This window comes from Sebastes fasciatus, chromosome 5 (assembly GCF_043250625.1).
Source record: "Sebastes fasciatus isolate fSebFas1 chromosome 5, fSebFas1.pri, whole genome shotgun sequence".
In the NCBI taxonomy this organism is placed as follows: Eukaryota; Metazoa; Chordata; class Actinopteri; order Perciformes; family Sebastidae; genus Sebastes; species Sebastes fasciatus.
The window spans coordinates 34,255,500-34,276,367 of record NC_133799.1 but is presented as its reverse complement, the minus strand read 5'-3'; the positions used below and the strand labels follow the sequence as shown (position 1 = coordinate 34,276,367).

Sequence of the window (20,868 nt, the reverse complement as noted above, 5' to 3'; positions counted from 1 at the left end):
CTGCAGATGAGGAGTGAAAGTGTCTTTTTGCTGCTTGTTTTCAGTTTGCTCATTGTTATCCATGTTTTATGGCCCAGGAAGAGGCTCAGCGTCTTAAGTCTAATTGACCGTTGTTTTATGTGAAAGCACAGCTTGTGTCGCTCTACAAAAAGAGTTGATTTTATTTCCAAGCTAAGAGACACTGCTGTGTTTATTAGGCAAACAAAAGCCAGTGAGGAGAGGTGGGAGGAGAAGGGGATACAAGACAGAAAGGAAAAGAAGATGAGTAGACTGAGAAAGAGAACATGGCAGAGAGGTGAAAAGAGGGCAATTTGCTTGTTATTCACTTCCAGGTAGAAGAAAGAGATAGCACAATAAGTAAGGCTATTCGAAAATTCTATCATCTGGCATGTCAGAATTACTTTTCATGGTCAAGAATCATTTTTTTTTTTCCGTGTAGCCGTGTATCCACAAGTTAAAAAAGAAAAAAAAAGAACAAATATCTGTGTAGATTAAAGTGTCAGTGTTCTGGGAATATAAGAACGTTCCAGACAACTCGGAACTCGGAAAATTTCTGACCTACTGGAAGAAGTAAAATGGATCACCACTCACAGTTGGAGTTCCTACTTGTAAACTCGGGGCAAATCCATCTACCTTGACTTCATGAAGAAGCAGTTGTCTGACGTGACACAACAATGGAAGTGCATATTGTAAATGGTAATGGTGCAATGCAAAGTATATTGGCCTGTATTTAATTAAAACAATACATGCCATCATATAGTAAAACCTGTTCTGCATGTAAATTGATGTCCGTAAAATAAAATGTATAATGGCGTTGTGTGCAGTTTTTCCTCGTCTGTTTCATTTATATATGCCGTTTTTCCGTAAAAGATGAGGTCATACATCAAAATACTGTACCGACTGAATCATCTGTTTTTCACTTTCACCTTATAAAAGTCATGCTGCATTAGCAAACAAAGAAAATGTCAAAATTTGATAATTACTTTTACTTTCATCAAATGGTTGAAGTAGGCTACTCACATTGGTGGTTTCATGGCAATCAAAGACCTATCCACATGTCATCTTAACTGAACACTGATTATATCCACCCTTAGTTTTGTTTTTTTCACATGAGGCAACAGTGGCATTAAAGGAATCTAACAAAGAGTCAATGTGGTGAGCAGCTAACTCCAGTACACTTAGCTAATGGACAACAGTGTGTGTTTGTGTGTATTCACGTGTACTACTCTGCTAGCAAGTCCTTCATCTTGGCCATGGCTCTTATTGACTGTATTGGAGGCCATAAATCTTAGCGTATGTGTGTGTGTGTGTGTGTGTGTGTGTGTGTGTGTTTGTATACGGCCCGATGCTTCTCTGGATGTGAGCAGCAGCACACAGCAATCTCAGGTCAGGGAGGCAACGGAGCGAGCACTGTGTGTGTGTGTGTGTGTGTGTGTGTGTGTGTGTGTGTGTGTGTGTGTGTGTGTGAGTGAGAGAGAGAGAGAGAGAGATAACCGTGACAGAGCAACAGTAGCCGAGGTGGTAGACGGGCCATTGGACAAGATGTACCTGAGTGTCTGTCTTCTTCACACGGAGATGTAAATGCTTTTCACAACAGTGCACACTTCAGTCACAAAGCCATGAGGCTTATGCGCACACACACACACACACACACACACACACACACACACACACACACACACACAGAAATAAGTGTAAGCACATAGATGCAATTAACCAGACTGCATCAATACAATACAGCAGTGGTTGTTCTTTTTTACTTTCTTTGTACTTGGTAAATTTCTCTCCACCTTTTTATCCCTCTCTCCATCAGGGTGATGTTGGGTCGAGTACAGATGGCGGTGAACTGTATCTGACGTAAACTGCCCTCCATTAACATTTTCCAGAGTGAGCAATCAAATGGAGCAGTCAAGCAGATAGACTAGTGGGCAGCCATCATATGTATGTGTAAACACACACCCACACACACACACACACACACACACACATACACACTGACAAAGATACAGTCATGGACAAAGTCATCCATGACACTACTGGGGAAACAACAGTGTTGACATTTCAGACTCCCAAATTGGTGCATGTGGGTGCGGGGGGTGCAGAAAGGTCTGGAAATAAAGCTGCATTATCAGCTACTATTACTGAGTTATAGAGAAGTCACTGTTAGAGGCTCAAATACTGCTGAATCCAAATATTATTGATCCATTCAAAGGAGGAAAGACAGTTTCAGGTTTGTTTAAAATTTGCTCGTCTTTTTCTTTTCTTTATGTATAGATGCATAAAAATGCAATGAAAGACTATCAGTTGCAAAAGCTTTATGACATGTTGGACAGACCAGATAGATGCTAGAGGAGCCCCGTCTTCGTATTCTTCTTCATGCCATTGCCGCTTCTCCCCTCATTGACTTTTAAAACCATAAAGGTACTATATGTAACAATTTACGTGTTTTAATCGCTTTATATTGCCAATGTGTGTACGGATTGTTACGTAACTTAAAAACTGCCCGACTTTCTCGGTTGCCTATAACAACCTGTGGACTAATATGTAAGTAAAGGACCCGAGACTGTTTTGCTGGGAAATTCCAAAGAATATGAACTGATTTCACGGATAGAAGCAGATAGTCGATCTATGCACTCTTACCCCATGATACATGTGCACTCATTTCCATAATGAGGAAGAAATGTATAAAGAAGTTTGGTGAAATAAATAGGGGGGGAAATGCAAAGGGGAAATCATGCATAAATAAATAAATACAATTTAATAATGAATAAATAGATTTTAGAATAATTAATAAATACATTTCAATTTAAATAAACTTAAAAGTTAATACAAATAAATCAGTAAATAAACAAAATGGAAAATTAAATAGATAGGGGAATTAATACAAAGGTGAATAAATAAAGAATCTAATTAAAACAGAAATATTAATGCATTTTACATTTTATCATTTAATTAACGCCTACATTTATTTTTTAATTTTCCTGGTACATTAAACGGCATATTTATTTATCGAGTCATTTATTAATTTATTTTTATTCATTTCGGCAGGTTCTGTCCTCTGTAAATAAAGCGTCTCCATATGTTTTTTAAATATCTACAGAGGGCTTTTTAGTAGCATACGTTAACTTTTTTCATGAGCAGGCAGCTTGAGAGGCTATTCGGCCGTTGATTAACAGTTGGTGCTTCATATTATTATCAGGAAAGAGACCTGAGATGTAACAATGTGGGCCGGGAGGTAATGTTAAAGAAACAATACCGGTACTCAGACATATATTGTACCAATATCCCCTCAAGTGTCTCTTTAAATCGATGTAGGAGAGTGGGGGGATGGCGACATATAACCCATTTATATCACAACACTTTCAACCTTGTGTTAACAGTCTGGTATTGGGCATCGTGGCAAATCAAACAGGAATGTGCAATGCATCACTGTCTGAGCACAAGGGCATCAAATGCTAAGAGTGGGGGACATGTAAACACATTCACAAACCGCCCGTCTCTGTTTGATCTCGACCGGGTCATTTCAATGTGGTTAATGGGACAGGAGCAAAACAGAAATGTATTTATGATAATGGGTCACATTTGTTACTCACGGCTATAGTGTGCTGGAGTTGGATCTGGCTGTTTCAAATGGCCTGGGAAAAAAAAGAGAAAGGAGAGATGGAGGAATTGTGGACTACCTGCATTATTTAATACAGTGAAAATTTCTTTGTGTCCAAGCATATGAAATCGCCTCTCTAGGAGCCTGGAAAGAGTCAGAGAGAGAGAGAGAGAGAGAGAGAGAGAGAGAGAGAGAGAGAGAGAGAGAGTGAGAGAGTGCTGGAAAATAGGGGGGAGATGAATAGTCAGCGGCATATTTTACAAACTCTCTTCTCTCGCTCCCTTGAGAAGGAAGCTTTTGTATCACCTCTCACAATACTTCACTTACTGCTCTCTCCCTCTGAAAATAGCACAGATAAAGGCTGAGAGAGAGAGAGACAGAGAGAGAGAGAGAAAGAGAGAGAGAGAGAGAGAGAGAGAGAGAGAGAGGGAGAGAGAGTTTGCCAGTGAATCCTCAACATCCTGCAGATGGACAAAGTGGGTAGATCTGCTGTTCTATCAGTTTATATGTGAGAGAGGGATTGTGTGTGTGTAAAGTGAGAAAAAATGCTTGAGGGGGGAAAGATAATGAAAAGGAAGTGTGGGGAGCTCGGAGCTAACTGTAAAACGCTTGTTTCTCAAAAATTAGGTATTTTATTCTTCTCTCATGTCAGCGGTAACTTATTATTTTACCTGTTACGATGCTACCTATTGTATTTTCTTTCTGTTAGCAGTTTTTTCTTCCCTCAAAGAGGACATTTTTCTTCAAAAAAATCAAACAAGTCATTAATAGGACAACACAGGTAATTTAATTTCAGTCTAAAACACAGTTTTTAGATATGTGCCCCCGTTACTATAACTACATCATTGTGAATCATAAGACCGTTAAAAGAAATATATGCAGGTGACTGTTTTCTGATCCACCACTAATACAGATCTGGTTCAGGTCGGGTTCAGTTTAGGCAACTAAATGAACTTGGTTAAGGGTCACAGGTTTAAACACGTTGTGAATTGATATAAAATTTGGGCAGGAAGAACTAGGTTAAGTTTAGAAAAAGATCATGGTTATTTACCTAAGTTAAGTGCGTTACATATGTGACGTAAGTTAAGTGCATTATGTAAGTTAACTTACGTACGTAAATAAATAAGTCAATCTTAATTTTTGGTTCCACAAACAGCGGCCTCAGTCCTGTGTTTGGTTGACCCATCCATCCACCCCAATCTCCCCCTACATGCCACTTTGTCTCTCTACTGCGTCACCTGACTTCCTCCTTTAACTTCAGTCATAATTACTACGGCCACTAGAGGTCAATGCCTAACAATGAACGTAAATATGGGTATGGATAACCTGCTACCGCAGACGACCTATGCGGTTGTTTGTTTGAGGACGGTCTGGTTTTAAAGGGACTCTATGTAAGTATCAGAATTGCTTGTTAACAGCGACACCTGTGGCCGTTAAGTCAACGAAAGTCAGCGTCCTGTTGCTCGCGCTTGTGCTCGCTCTACATAGACATGAATGAGCATCGCTCAAAACAGTGAGGCGACACACGTCAGCTAAAACAACATCACTCTATATTTCACCTGCTTGGCAGTAATGTTAGCTGACCAGACGAAGGTCTCTCCATGAATCAATGCTGATCCTAGTGTTGGCTTTTCCTGCCTCAGCCTCCCGACCGCAGTCAGAGGGAACAGGGGAGACACCGGAGTTTTGGTCGGAGACGATAAAGTTACTCTTCTGCAGTGTGTAGTGTGCGCGTGAGAGATGGAGCGAGTGAGAATGAGCGCGGTGTGTGAGTGAAGGCAAGCAGACAGAGGAGCGGTCTCCCCGTGTCTTCTGACCGCGGTCGGGAGGCTGAAACAGGAAGAGTTGACACTGTTTTGCAAGACGAGCTTCACTAGATATAACTTTACGGTTTTAGTGCTTCTGTGTAGTTTGTGTTGGAGTCTGAGTCTGAACAGTGTAGCCACACGCGAGCGCGCATGGGACACCAACTCGCAATGATTTACACGTGTAAGAAATTACAAACAAGACCGTCTACAGTCACACTAGCAACTCTGTGAGGCACAGCAGAGCATTGAGCTAAATGCTAGCATGAGTCTTATATCTAACTCATAATGACAGTCACATGCTATGAAAATGTATAGGGTCAATAAGAATTAGTTTAGTATATTAGCACACCATGTGTTTCCAGCCTAGAAAGCGCTACATCGTCCACCTACAGAGAAGTCAAAGGGAGGTGCTCGGGGTAGATCGTGGGAGTAAAAAGTAAAGAATAGATACCAGAGTTCATATCCTGAGTCCCACGTGTAGTTAGGTTTTGGCAAGGGAAAGATTGATAGTTTGGCTAAATATTAAAAACAGTAAACACATCCTTTCTTATGCTTCAACTTGGCATGGGCTTTCTCAATATTTCATCAAACCCACAATCTTCCCCTAACCTTTACAATGTACTTTCACCCTACTAACTCATAATCACACTGATAGTGATTTAGTTGCCATGAGGGGATATTGTAGGGGTAACAAATGAAATACGTAAGTGACTCCTTTGTATGTTCAGTGTGAACATTTTGCAACTTTGCAGATACGTCCAGTAAAACATTTGATCATCATGTTGATCACATTTAATCCTGGAGTCATTTTGTGTCTTTTAAAGCTTCACTAGTCAGTATATTTTTTGCATCATTGGGCAAAAAACTCCATAATAACCTTTCAGCATATTGTAATTCAAGTGTTCTGAGAGATAACTAGACTTCTGCTGCTCCTCATGGCTCTGTTTTCAGGCTTCAGAAAATCTAGCCCGTGACGGGAGACCTTGACCAATCACAGGTCATTTCATTGAGAGAGCGTTCCTATTGGCTGTGCTCCGGTCATATGACCAGAACTTGGCGTTCCCTTCACCAGATTTCACAATGGCAGCAGCGTCACAGACTTTCTCATTTTACAGCGAAACAGTACACTACAAGATGATTCTGAAAACATTTGAGGAGAGAAATAGGCATTAACGTAACAGAATGTTGATTCATATTTGACGGAGGACACAGAGGCACATGATTTTTTCGTCGTCAACCAAAGTATTGGACAAATTAAGATTTGACATGATGATGGTGCTGATTAATGAGACATTTCAAACCTCTGCGTTAGAGGACGAGTCAAGGGATCACCAAAAATCAATAGGATTCATCATCTGGAGATTATGTCCATCTGTGTCCATTTCACAGCAAACTATCCATTAGTTGTTGAATAATCTCAATCAGGAACAAAGTGGTGGACTGAACAACGAGCATCACTGCTAGCGTGGCAACAACAAAAATCGTAATAAGTCAAAGTTTCCCCGGTTTTGTCTGAGTGAGGCAACTTCTTTCCAAACGGTGCCGACGTCCAGTATCCCTGTCTGACTTTCCTTTAATCCTTTCAACACTCCTTGGCTACAAAAATAGCAATTATTAGACTCCAGAGAGGTAAAAAATGGATCTGTATTAATTATTAAACGTGCGTGGGCTTTTTCCTGAATTGAGCAAGAGGGTCATGCTGTTCTGTTACAGAGATACTGCTCCACTGCATTAGGAATTACGTAGGTTTAAAGAAAGAGTGATGGAGTGAAGGGGTTGTTATTTATTGATTACTCAAGTGCAGCAAATGCCCTTAGTACTTCTTTAAAAAGGCATGCAGACAGAGAGACAGTGCACAAGACTGAAAGACTGAGGCTGAAAGATGAGGATTCGAAATGTGAGCTCAAGGAGAGGAAGTAAACCATTAGTGAATTCCTTGTCCTTTCCATCGTTCGGCTTCTCCTTTATGGTAAAATATAGAGAAGCTAGCTCTGACAACCAATCATTAAAATATATCCATGTGTAATTTAACACCCCTGCGGAGCTATACAGACTGCATACGTGAAATGCATTTTGTTCCTTATAGCATTAATTTCCATTCCCTACAGGGCATTTGTAAATCCAAGTAATGGTGGAAGATCATCACAGAAATATCAGTGATGTAATTATGCAAAGGGTGGGTTAAGAAAAAAAGAAAAAAGACGAGTGGGCGTGTGGCTGGGGTGGAGGTGAAAAAAGAACAAAAGAGGCCCACTTTCAAGTTGGAGATGAGACGATGGGCCAAATGAAACGCTTTTTCGCTGTGGCCTAACCTGTGGCTGTCTTTCATCTCTAATTTTCTTCCTTTTTCTTTTCTTCTTTTTTTCTTCTCCCGTAGCGACGGCCTGGATTATTATTTTTTTACTCTTAAGCGCTGAAATGGCTGCCTTAGTAATAACTTTATTTCAAAGCTGCCCCGTTTCACCTTTGAATGCGCCCTGGTAGCACGCTGAAGATTTGTAATTGATATTTCCCTCTTCAGGCAGATGTCTAGAAGGATTAGAAGGTCTGAGTGGGATCACATGTACACATTTCAACCTATTCTGTTATATATATATATAAAAACTGCACAGGTGAGACAGCAAAACTAGAGGTATAAAAAATGTTTTTTGAAGGTATTACATCATAACTGTTTAAATGATAACGAGGAATGTATTTGAAAGCCAAGAGCAAAACTCAAAGAATACAACGTGTCTGCTTGCAGATGAATGTCTTGAATTTGTAACTCATTAAAGGTCCCATATTGTAAAAAGTGAGATTTTCATGTCTTTTAAGTTATAAAGCAGGTTTAAGTGCTTTATAAATACTGTTAAACTATCAAAATGCTCAATATACGGAGAAATACACACAGCCCGTATTCAGAAATTGTGCGTTTGAAACAAGCCGTTAGGATTTCTGTGCATTTGTGATGTCACAAAAATACAATATTCAGACCATTACATGGGTTTAAACGTAAACATTCTAAATGTGTCCCAGTTTATTTCCTGTTGCAGTGTATGTAAATAACATCAGCTGACAGGAAGTAAACATGAACCCAAACTCTTGCCTAGCAACGCAATTCCATTAATATGCACTAAAACGGAGCGTTTCAGACAGAGGGTGAATACAGGTATATTCATGCAGACAGTATGAGGAAAATAAAGTTTTTTTTTTACATTACAGCATGTAAACGTGTTCTAGTATAAACACAAAATACAAGTATGAATCTGAAAATAAGAACGATATGGGACCTTTAATGCCCTTTAATTCCATTAGTTCCAAAAGGGCAAAACCTTTGGCCCTACTTTAGTAAGGGGTGAAGCAGTGAGCGGGGGTATGTGAGCCATGCTCACTTTTGCCTTATAACATCAAATAAGGTTGGTGTGGCTGTGGAGGCAATGCTGCACTTCTACAGAGCTGCTGTGGATTGTCCTCACCATCTCAGACTCAGTGTGGTACGGCTACACGAGCGCTCTTGAGAGGGGATAGTTGGAAAAAGTTGTACACACAGCGTCAAGGCTGTGACCTTCCCTCTCTGTGAGGCGGTCGCTCCTATCATCCTGCTAGCTCCCTTCTTCAAATCCCTCCCTTCGAGAAGGAGATTCCAGAGTTTCAGGTGTAGGATATCTCACCTCAGGAACAGCACATATCCTGAGGCTGTTCAATGAACTCTGTCGCACAAGCACTTGTAGTAGTAGAGCGAGTATTACCCAACAAGCGCTGTAAAAAGTAGGTAAGTAGCTGCACAAAGCACTTTATCATATTATGCATGTTTGCATGTATAAATGTGATAACTGTTTATGCTGCTCTATTTTAAATATTGTATTTACTAATGTGTATGTTTTAAGAGCTTCGCTGAGGCAAATTCGTACCAGCTGTGTTGATATGGTTATAAAGTATTTCATTGAATTAAGGAATTTTGTCATGTTATATAGATTATGCACGAATAAATTATTAAAGTTTGCCAAAAACAATAATACACCAATTATATCCTACATAGTGAACACAAAGGGTTTGGTGTCAATTAGACACCGGAGACGACAAATTCCCTGTTTGACAAAACTCCAGAACAACAGAAATCCAAAAGAGAAATCACTAATAAAACCTAAGCCTTGAACATGACATTAAAGGTACCATATTGTTAAAAGTGAGATTTTCATGTCTTATATATTATAAAGCAGGTTTAAGTGCTTTATAAATACTGTGAAAGTATCGAAGCGCTCAATATACGGAAAAATATACACAGCCCGTATTCAGAAATATGCGTTTGAAAAAAGCCGTTAGGATTTCGGTGCATTTGTGATGTCACAAATATACAATATTAAGACCATTACACGGTTTTAAACGTAAGCATTCTAAATGTGTCCCAGTTTATTCCTGGTTGCAGTGTATGTTAATGACATCAGCTGACATGAAGTAAACATGGACCCAAGCTGTTGCCAGGCAACACAATTCTGCTGCAATTCCGTTGCAATTCCACTGAAATGCACTAAAATGGAGCATTTCAGACAGAGGGTAAATACAGGTATATTCAAGCAGATAGTATGAGGAAAATAAAGATTTTTTTGAACATTACAGCATGTAAACATGTTCTAGTACACAGACAAAATACAAGTATGAACCTGAAAATGAGCATGATATGGGACCTTTAACCCTTGCAACACATAAAACGCTCAATGATCCTTAAAAAGACCTGTGGTGGATCCAAACTATTCATATCCCCTGTCATTCCCACTACTCCATAGTGTCCTCCACTGACTCATTATTATCCTTGAGGAAAGGGAAGTGGCTCTCCATGGTGTACATGTATTGAGGTAGCACTTTGGCGTGTATAAAGGCAGAGTCAGCGGGAGACATGATTCATCAGGTACGAGCGCTCGCACTCATTAATCTCAACAGCAAGGAGTTCCTTCAGTTTGACACTTACTCATTCTTCATCTTGCCACAGCATGAATGTACCCGAATGAATGGCTTACTTTAATGATATGACGTCGAGGACTTACACAAAAGACTATGAAACAACTTCAATCATAAACTCGATTATTTTCACATATGTGCTTTTTTAGTGTTGGATATTGTTGGTCCGTAATGGACTAGCCCAGCGGTCAGCAACCTTTACTATCAAAAGAGCCGTTTTAGGCAAAAAAAAAAAAAAAATATGTCTGGAGCCGCAAAACATTTTAGCATTGTGATGAAGGTAACACAGTTTATAGTCTAAGTATATAGTATATAAGTGTAATGCAGTGAGAGCCAAAGAGCAAATGTACTATGGAGTATTAGGGCCACATTGAGGGGGAAAAAACCCTGAGATTTCCAGAATAAAGTCATAATATTACGAGAAAAAAGTCGTAATACTACGAGAATAAAAGTATTAACTAGAGAGCCGTGTGGCTCCGGAGCCGCAGGTTGCAGACCCCTGGACTAGCCACTGCCATTCATTCTTGTGTATTTCAAGGGTTTCTGGCACAACTTCACCTACTTCCAAGTTGCATGGAGAAAGCAAGAGGTCAAAACTCAAGCAACACTTATAGAACTTGCAATAAATTAAATAAAGTTGTTTCTAACATTGTCATATCTGTATTTTAGATTGTTTTTATGCATGTAATGAATGGTCTATCTGTTCTTCTGTTCGCCTAATTGCTCCTTAAAGGTCCCATATTATGCTCGTTGTCAGGTTCATACTTGTATTTTGTGTTTCTACTAGAACATGTTTACATGCTGTAATGTTAAAAAAAACAAGTTTATTTTCCTCATACTGTCTGCCTGAATATACCTGTATTTATCCTCTGTCTGAAACGCTCCGTTCTAGCTCATTTCAACAGAATTACAACAGAATTGCGTTGCTAGGCATTCCTGTCAGCTGATGTCATTTACATACACTGCAACCGAAAATAAACTGTGACACATTAAGAATGTTTATGTTTAAAACCGTGTAATGGTCTAAATATTGTATATTTGTGACATCACAAATGGACAGAAATCCTGACGACTTGTTTCAAACACACAATTTCTGAATACGGGCTGTGTGTATTTCTCCGTATATTGAACGTTTCAATACTTTCACAGTATTTATATGGCACTTAAACCTGCTTTATACTATAACAGACATGACAATCTCACTTTTAACAAGATGGGACATTTAATGGACGAATAAAGTATTTTTCAATTGAGTTGAATTAACGTCATCACAGCGTAATGAACACGGTGGACTCGACACACCTGGCAAACAACAGCAAAAGGTATAGCGTCCAGAATGAAAGAAATTCTTTAAAAACTGTTTCTAAGAAATATAATGCAGCATTTAGTAAGACTTTCGCAGTGTGTAATATATACACTGCGAGAGGCTGAGTGTCACTTTATTGCGTGCTGTATATATTAGAGCAGTGGTTCCCAATCGTTTTGAATTGTTGACCCCTTCAAATGAAGCAATGTCTACTTGTGTTTTGTGATTTTTGGTTGCTGTATTTGTCTAATTTAAAGGGACTAATAGAGGCTGCAGGAACGTCAGAATATCCACCATTTCTAAAGAAGAAAAAAGAAAAAAAAGTTAAGAAAGTGACTTGACCCTTAATCGTCTGGTAAACTCTCAAATGTATCCTGGGACCCCTTGAACTGCATTGAAGGACATGTATTATAATATTATATTCTGATTCTAATTATTAATTTCATTCAGTGAGTATATATTACAATTTACATTACCTTAACACCATTTAACCGCCACATTCCTTTAATTCTGAAGGTCACATGTTCATTTTGGAAGTCTTATCGTTCCCATAAAGATGACTTCTGCGTGTTAAGTTTATTAATCTGCTCACTTTAGCAATCATTGCATGTGGATATGCACATCAAAAATGTTTTTTTTCCCCTACCATATGACCCCTGGGGAGCTACATATACTTTAATTATTACCTCCGCCAAGGCAGAAGGCCTAGGAAGGAGGTTATGTTTTCACCGGCGTTGGTTGGTTTGTTGGTTTGTTGGTTTGTCCGTTTGCAGGATTACTTCAAAAGTCTACAATGAATTTGAATGCAAGTTTTTGGAGGGGTGGGGTGTGGAACAATGAACAATTCATTAGATTTTGGTGGCGATCCGGATCATGATCCGGATCCGGGATTTTTTTTTAATAACTCCGTTCAGCCTGTGCATTAACACCACAGACTTTAAGACATGCGTAGTATAACTGATGATGTGTTCATGACGCGTCACCCTGCCTCTTTCCCTCCTCAGTGAAATTACAGTTGAGTTCAACCAAAGCACACTTGGTGATTGTTGGAAAGAGTAATGACGACGGTTTAGGTGCATTTTACTTTGTTTGTGTCCAGTTTGAATGAAGTGTTTTACGATGCTCTGCTACGTACAGCTGATCTCAACATAAACAAAAATACACGTGGATGATGGCGCAAGCTGAACGGAGAGGGGGGGCAATCATACTCAGGGCAGCTTGGCGGAGGTCTGCGCTCTCCGAGTGCCATCCTAGTATTCATAATAGTTCTATTTAGTCAAACATTTATTACGTTACATTAAATTTCCCACATCATTTCAAAACTCGGGTTTCCTTGAACGCATCAACAGTTTCATGAACTAAATGGGAAATAAATAGTTTCAAAAGAAAAAAAGGATTCACTATGACCAGTGGTAACCAGTCAGATGAGGTCTGAGCTTACCACATGGCCAAACTGAGACTCTAAGAGTGCATGTGCCTCCTTAAGAGATACGTTCACCTCCATAGAACGCATGTAGCTGGAATGACAGTAAATTAAATATATGTCACCGAAAATGAAAGAGTGATCATACGGCCAAATCACACACACACACACACACACACACGCACACAATGATCGATTGGGTTCATCTGCTTCAGATAATTTCCAAAGAAATCCTGACTGTCTGAACGATTCTGTCACTGAGACAATGACTTAATAAGTCAGTTAATGACCTAGATCAGATATTGTCTCGGAGAATCTCTTATCAGCGCTGCTTTCACTGAATGGATTTATCAAACTGCTGAGCTCACATGCTTTGAGAATGAGTAGGCTCAATGAAATGTTCAAACAAAGATAATTTGCCGCTTCATCCAGTCACCAATAACCGCAGTGCAGCCAGCTGCTCTCCAGGAATTGCTTCTAATAACTCACTATCTTAAACATTCACAGATGTTGAATGCTGACAGTATTTCTGTTGCGGGACGTCTTTGAGCACCATAAGAAAAGCTTAGTATGGGGATGAGTAAACAATTCAGTTGTTCAATCAGATATGTCATATCATTCAGGCCACTCTAAGCCACTGAAAAGCAAGCATTTAACAATGGAAGACATTTGAGGCTTGTATGAGGGACCTAATTTGGAGTAGGCTGAGAGCACGATGAGCCAATTCATGTTTCAATGAGACCACATTCCATTAATGAATACTGTTTGAAGCACAAATTACAGTATATAACAAACAACCTCGTTGCTTAGACCTCTATAAGAAGCAGAAGTGAAGACTTGACCTTGAAACAACACCTTGCCAGTTGACTGTAGGTATCGGGGCATGTTTTGTAACAGGAGGTTGCATCTAATTTCTCAAAACAAATTAAAAGATAAATCCTAGTAAGAAATTAAAGCACTGTGCTTTAAAAATCCCTAACGTTCCCTTCTACAGCTAGAAAATAAAGTAGAGTTACTATCGGGCTTTTTTGAAACAAGATTTTCCAAAACCCCCTAAACCTCTCCTTTTTAAAATGCACCGATAAAAGGACAAAAAAAATAACACTCTCCTTACGTTTTATCAGCCGTCGCTACTGCGAGTGAATGTAAAATCAGCAACACAACCTTGTTGTCTTGTTTACCCAACATAAATTACCTCCGAGCATCTCCTTGTTAATCAAGCTGAGGACACACAAACACAGATTCTACGCATAGGTGGTACACACACACACACACATACACACACACACACACACACACACACAAACACGCCTCCAATAAAAGACTTGCTTCTCACACTTCTGCAAAGTCAGACTAAAATATTTTGTCCATAAATGCCGGGGGGACCTGAAGCACTTTGCATGTCATATAAAGTTTCATACGCTGCCTAAAATCAGTGTAACAGAGGCTATAAAAAGCCTCATTCAATCACAAAGGAACACTGTGTTCCACTGTAGCTCACATGGATTCATATAAAGTGTGGTAAGCAGCAGATTTTTGGATATGTAGTAGTAGCTTAACGAAAAATACACAAAAATAGTCAGTTGTGGAATACGATTATTTTTTTGTGTGTGTAGTGTATTAAGAAGTGTCTACATATTTTAAAGGTACCCTGTGGAGTTTTTGACGTCTAGTATCACTATGGAGTTGTCTTTCCATGAGTGAGTCCCTGTTTTGTTGATCTCGTGCATGTGTACTGATCTACAGGTGGAGGAATCATGCCAAGATATGCTGCAATGCGCCAGCAAAGGCAAGAAGAAGAAGAAGGGCACGGGGCACCTTTTCACGTTTCTGTAAGATGCAGTACAACAGAAGATAGTTGGAGAAAGAAAAAGAAGAAGACTAACATACGTTTACATTACTAAGTAACTGTGAATTAAAAACAAAAATATAATCCTCTCTCTAGTTTCTATGGTGGAGAGGAGGTCGTGTTGCTCTGGCTCTATCTATCTGGCGTGGAGAGGAGGTTGTGTTGCTCTGGCTCTATCTATCTGGCGTGGAGAGGAGGTTGTGTTGCTCTGGCTCTATCTGGTTGGCGTGGAGAGGAAGCCGTGTTGCTCTGGCTCTACCTGTTTGGCTTTGAGAGGACGTTGTGTTGCTCGCTTCGGTAAGCAGAAAGTTTTGGGCATCATTGGGCAAAAATCCCATAATAATCTTTCAGCATATTGTAATTCAAGTGTTCTGAGAGATAACTAGACTTCTGCACCTCCTCATGGCTCTGTTTTCAGGCTTTAGAACATCTAGCCCGTGACGGGAGACTTTGGCCAATCACAGGTCATTTCAGAAAGAGAGAGAGAGTTCCTATTGGCTGTGCTCCAGCTGGTGGGCGGTGCGTGGTATTTCCTCGACAGATCTCAACATGGCTGCCGGGTCACAAACTTTTTCATTTTACTGCTAAACAGTACACTACAAGATGATTCTGAAGTCATTTGAGGCGAGAAATAGGAATTAACGTAACAGAATATTGATTCATATTTGATCAGCGCTGCCTAGTTTGACCATTTGGTCGGAGTTCGTGATTGATTGACTCGTGGCTCTCATAAACAGCACCTGGATGGCAGACTCCAGATCGGCTCTGACTGGTTGTTTTCCTCCAGTCTGTGAAATCACTGGAGGACACCGATATTTTTTCAGATTACCTGTCTCATGCACTACTGTCAGGACCGTTTCATAAAAATTACTTTTCTTAAATCATATTTGCTCCAATCTCGCTTACTGCTGCTTTAATTTGAAACTTTTTTTTTTTTACAAATTCAGTGTTTCCTCCTCCGTCACGCTTGGCCATTGTTCCATTAGCTCTTTGGTTATTTTAACTGCGTACTTTTCTAATGCAGACAAAGCTGTTTAGCAGAGAGGGAAGGCTCTGTGAATATAGCTTGTGTTCACCGTGCTCTTATCCTGTTGATATCGTAAAATAAGAATCCAAACATTAAAAAATTTAGTTTTCTTCATAGAAATGAATTAAATGCTTAGATATAAGCCAAATATAATAATAATAGTAGGCGACCCCGCCATGAAGCTTTGGTGACCCCTAGTGGGGTTCGGGACCCCCAGGTTGGGAACCAGTGGTGTAGAAGTGTTTAGTTAACAGCTCCGGCAATATCAGTCTGCTAAACCTGCTTGGTCTCCTAAAAGCTGCTTCAGAAGATAGTCAAATTGAAAGACCAAAATAAGGGCTACTAAGTTTTAATGGCAAAATGTCCACCTGTCCCACTCTCACCTTTTTCTCTTTTCCCTCCCTTCTCTTCCCTACTCATTTATTTCTCAGGTCCTCTCCTCTCCATTTCCTCCGCTCTGTGAGCAGTGTGGTGAACCGTGCAGCGGTGATTGCCTCTGCAGTTCAATGCGGGGTCTCATTTCCGAAGTCCCATGACTATTCCTGGAGGTGCAGCGCCGCTGTGATTGATGCTTTATAAAACCTTTTTTACAGTTGTGACATTTCAGGGAAAACAAGCAAGGTGTGAACTTTCCATCTGCCGGGTCCGCCCGCCTGTACCTCGCCTCTCCACTCGCCACGATCTCTCCCTCGCTTTCCTATTTGTTAGTTTTTGCTCGTTCCTCACCCTCTAAACTTCTTTTCCCCTTTCTGTGTAAAATATTTCACCTTTCTTCCTTTATATTTCTCCCCCATCCTTTCAGATATACCCTTCACTCCTTAGATTTTGTGTCACTTAGGGATAGGAATATAGGAGAAAGAGAGCACAGCTGATGAGCTTTGTTTTGTAGTTGTTGATTTTACTTTGCATTTCAGTTGTTTATTGGTACAGCGTGTATGTACAGTCTGCTTATATGCTTACTGCTATTTGCTTCTCTGTGAAGCACATTGTGTCGCCTCTGAAATGAAATGTGCTATATGATAGCTTTGCTTTGTTTTCGTTCTTCTACTGTGGTGCGTTCACATGCTTGCACAGTGGTTTTGGTCAAGGTAGCCTACAGTCTCCCTCCCTGCTGTCTGCCAAGGTGTGTTTTAGATTGAGCAACTTTGGCCATTTGTGAAGTCTGTTTATTCATCGCAAATAGCCAATGCGTCGACTATTGATGCCATATTCATGTTATATCACAGTTATCACAAGTACCATTTTCTAACCTGTAAATAGCGTTGACCTCAACATCCAAGTTGTGAGTACAATTGGGAAATAGTTTCTTAAAGTTTAGATATCTCTGACTTGGTGCTTAATAATGTGGTACTGACTGAAAACCCAACCAATATGGATGCCAAACCAAAGTCCATTGCTCAAGGCAATAAAAGCCTAATTTTTAGTAGTCTGGTGATGTGTTTGCAAGCAGCATAACATGGGAATCTATCCCGTCTCTACATTCACCCCATATGACATTAATGCAGAATTAGACCAGAGGCCTGTACTATGAAGCAGGATTTGGCGTTAGCAAGGTAACTTCAGGGTTAACCCATCAGGGTTTTCCGTCTTACAAAGGTGGATCACTTCTCACCGGGGTAGATCACCATGGTAACTGATGCTGAACAGCTAACCTGCTCCGGAGCAGGTTAGGTTCCAGATAAGAGATCAACTCGTATAAAAGCACCGCCTACTGACCAATCAGAGCTCAGTGCAGTGATTGTATGGTAATATTACACACATATGAAGAAATTTAAATCACAATCCAGGCTAAAAACAACACCGTTTAAACTGACAAATCCAGGAAGGACAGCTGGATTTATGCTGTGGGTGTTTACCGCTTTGAATTATGTTTTTATATTTATTTTTTTTACTTGCTCTTGAGTGCGTTTCACACCGCCAGAGAGGGGGGGCGCAGCTGAAAGAAGGTTGAAATAGTCACACACGCCACATTTTAGCCACAGCGTATAAAGAAGTGTAATCCAGTCATCCTTTACACACCTAAAAGCTATTTATATCTAAACAACTTTATCTGACTTTTGAGTATTTCGTTAAATTAATAAGTCTGTTAATTTACGCATTCACACATCGGGAGTTTTTTCTTTTGCCAGCTGTTCTTCCTGCATTTGGCAGCTTCAACTGTGTTCATTTTAGTCTAGGTTAAGTGTTTAATTTCTTCGTATTTGTCTAATATAGTTTGCTCTTTGTAAAAATGTGCCGCTCTGCCTGTCTGTCTGCAAGTGTGTAGACTTGTCTGTGATTGGTCAGATGCTGCAAACACCACCTCGTTCATGTGAACGCGCTCACAGCCAGTTGATAACCACCGTCATAGGACCGCTTAGCGTGATCTCGGTTGTTAGGGTTAGTGAAGCCAGATAACGAGAAGATACCCTGGGTATGTTGAACTGGCTCCGTAGTACAGGCCTCTGTAGTGGCCAACCATGTGCCATGCCAACCAAACACCTCAACAGGAGATTTTGCCAATGAGCTCGTAATGACAGGGTTTTCCAAGCTGATTTGGAAATATTTCAAACTTGGGGAATCTGTATGTTTATGACATTTGGACGACTAATTGTTTCTGAGCTCATTAAGCTCAGTGAGAGTTATTCCCTGCTGTTTCCCGACAGGTGCCTTGTGCGTCGGTATCGGACCGGTACGCGTTGCATTGAGCATGATATTGATGTCGAAGATCTTCAGCCCATAAACACAAGCACTTAGAATAAGACATTTGAGTCACAGTACTGCTGAACCTTCTTCTTGTTCTATCTGGTTTCATGTTACCCAGGATCTACATTGATTGCGTACATCCTGCAAAACTTTTGAACCAAAAAACTGACCTTCTAAAGTGATAGTGGCAGGTCTGTTCAAGCTTTCATTGTAACCTCTGGAACAAAGCCCATACAGTCATGCGATTTGTAACATGCCTGCAGTGTTTTCACTGCCTTATGAACTGTGCTTTAAGTAGTTTGGACGACTGAGCGGCTGACCTTTCCACAAGGTAATGTATAGTGATATACGGTCCCGGTAAATCCGGCAGATGAATTGATAGCATATGTGGGGTTTGACATTTGGTTCTTCTGGCCAAGTGTGAATTCGCTAAGGCCATATAACACCTTATGAAAATGGTAGGTCAAGGAGAAGTAAGGGTTGTGACTGTCGAGCGGTATCTACCAAACGCTGCCGAGATCTCTAAGACGCTCAACTCTTACCAGCCCAATGTTATATTGATGTTATGGCTTAACGGACTAACATCCAGAAGTAACATGTCAGTTATTTATGGATCATACAAACTCTCTTCCTTCAGAGATATGATATTCTTTCTTGTGCCATGGTTTTGAATTTTGGCTGTGTCCTGAAGCCTGTTGCTAGTCTGCCATGTGCCCCACTGTCTCCTCCCCCCTGAGACTGAGACAGGTCTTTTCTCTCAGGATTCTCCCCCATCATTCAAAGTAGGCCGCCCTCCACTCCACCCTGACCTTGGCTCAGCTCCCGTTGCACCCCTATAGCCATGAATACTAGATGGTCTTTTGAGTGACCTCTCCCGGGGGGGATTTCACCTTGTGTTATTGTGACCCTTTTCACTCCCTAGGAACTAACTTCAGGTTTGAAATTCACAAAGTAGCTCACGCCAACTAATATTTCTGTTCCCAATATATCTACGAGAACCATGAAGACAAGACAAATCATACAATTACTGTACTGTAGCTCCACACTGGATATTTGTTTGTGACTTTTTTCAGAACAATGACTAGGGGTGCTTTTCTAATTACACAGTGACATGAAAAATTGCCAGCACATTTGTGGAGGGAAGAGCATATCTGAAAAGGGCTTTGTTATTTTCTTTGGCTTGTCTACCTTGATCCCCCAGGAAAGCTCAGCGTTGGACCTTTCAAACAACACCATAGACATTTTGGTACATTTTTCAAAATATATGGAATTCTAGACTTAAAGGGACTGTTTGTAAGAATCAGAATTGCTTGTTAACAGCGACACCTGTAGCCGTTAAGTCAAAGAAATTCAGCGTCCTGTTGCTCGCGCTTGTGCTCGCTCTACATAGACATGAACGAGCATCGCTCAAAACAGTGACATGACACATGTCAGCTAAAACCACAATATCACTCTATATTTCAGCTGCTTGGCAGTAATGTTAGCTGACCAGACGAAGGTCTCTCCATGAATCAATGCTGATCCTAGTGTTGGCTTTTCCTGCCTCAGCCTCCCGACCGCGGCCGGAGGGAACAGGGGAGACACCGGAGTTTTGGTCGGAGACGATAACGTTTCTCGCTGCGGAGCCCCGTCACTTCACAAGACACGAGAAACCTCTGTTGGTCTGGAGGAACTGCAGCAGTTATTTCTGCACAAACTTCCACTGTACATTCACTAGAGATTATCAGAGCTAAACTAACTCTTCTGCAGTGTGTAGTGTGCGCACATGCACGTGAGAGTGGAGCAAAAGAGCAAGTGAGAACAAGGGCGGTGTGTGAGTGAAGAAGGCAGGCAGAGGAGCAGAGTATGGCAGAGACTCCAGCTCTGGAGACCAAAGCAACGGTCTCCCCCGCGTCCTCCGACCGCGACCAACACTGTTTTGCAAGACGGGCTTCACTAGATAGAACTTTGCAGTTTTGGTGCTTCCGTGTAGTTTTTTTTGGAGTCTGAATCTGAACAGCGTAGCCACACGCGAGCGCGCATGGGACACCGACCCGCAATGATTTATACGTGTAAGAAATTACAAACAGTCCCTTTAAGGGTTTCATAATGTTTCTGTTACGCTGTTTTTAGCTCTGCAAATTCTAATGAACAATGTAATCAGCTATTACAATTGCACTTTGTCTCATAATTTTGATTATTGCATTCTATTTTTAAGGGCATGGAGGGTTTTGTTCTTGTCTTCCATTTAGAAG

General features: G+C 40.6%; 1 protein-coding gene across 1 annotated transcript in view; it reads right to left on the bottom strand.

Moving 5' to 3' along the window:
* The window catches only part of naaladl2 (N-acetylated alpha-linked acidic dipeptidase like 2), a 534,957-nt gene that overhangs the window by 443,155 nt on the left and 70,934 nt on the right, over nucleotides 1–20,868 (bottom strand). The window contains exon 2 of the mRNA XM_074636907.1: nucleotides 3,594–3,635. The gene's annotated coding sequence lies outside the window, so the exon portion shown is untranslated. The remainder of the gene's footprint in view (nucleotides 1–3,593; nucleotides 3,636–20,868) is intronic.